Raw genomic sequence first — 1041 nt, 5'->3', positions numbered from 1 at the left:
CCCGCGCGCCCACACTTAGTCCCTCCGCGTGGCGGACGGCCTGCCTTTCCCCAGTGCGGAGGCGGCTTGTCGGCTTCACAGCTTTGCATTGTGATCGCTGCAGCTGAGTGTAGTTTTCCCACGTAGGTTTGATAAAGATAAGACGGAAACTCAAACCAAAGTAAAGTAGGTGGGTCGCCAGCAGACTGTCTAAAGACAGACCAGTGTTCTCATGAGGTAGTCATCTTAGAATAAATGAACTGCCCTGAAATTCTCGCTCTTCCTTCCTGCGGGAGGTTAGAAGGAGGCTCCGGTCTTGGTAGAAGGAACATCACCCTTCCCAACCCTTCAGCTAGCGATCCCAGATTTTATATTTTGGAAGCACATTCTCCGTGGGTGTATGAATCAAGCCAAAGCAATACAATTGAACTGTTCTCTAAGAAGTTGTCATTCTCATTTATAATTTTGACCTCAGCGATAATTTCCCGTGGTAAATAGAATTGCTAGCCGTTTTTGTCAAAATCAACGAACGTTCCCTCCGCCCAAGTTTCTAGTAAATAGCAGCATGTGTGAAGGCTGATTTAAATAGTCCCAATCTAATTTTCATATTCACATTATTACATTATTCACTATCCACTTTTTTTTTTAACTATTCATTACTACATTTGCTGTCTCATGTAATACTTTCCCCGGGACGTTGTATTAGAACATTAAGATACTATTTCTCTAAATGGCTCACTCCAAAACTGACAATTACTAATCCCTCTTTCATTCTTTACACTCTGGAAATAACCAGTGTATATAAACAGGAAAACCTAACATATCTAATTACAGATACTTACTGATATCCCTAATAATTATTGTGCTTTGCTTTAATGAAATAAATAGTAGGCAATACTGTTCAATGATTCTAGTGATTCTACCGTGATTCTAACTCCTGTTACTAAGGTAGACAACCAAAGCATTTCTAGAAGGAAATTGTGCTTTAAGCCAGTACAGATCTAGTCTTGTTTACTTCTCTCCTTTATTTTCACATGATCTCACGCTTGCACCTCCCAGGAT

The sequence above is a fragment of the Camelus bactrianus genome, chromosome 34, assembly GCF_048773025.1.
Source record: "Camelus bactrianus isolate YW-2024 breed Bactrian camel chromosome 34, ASM4877302v1, whole genome shotgun sequence".
Taxonomy (NCBI): domain Eukaryota; kingdom Metazoa; phylum Chordata; class Mammalia; order Artiodactyla; family Camelidae; genus Camelus; species Camelus bactrianus.
Note: the sequence above shows the minus strand (reverse complement) of the source record.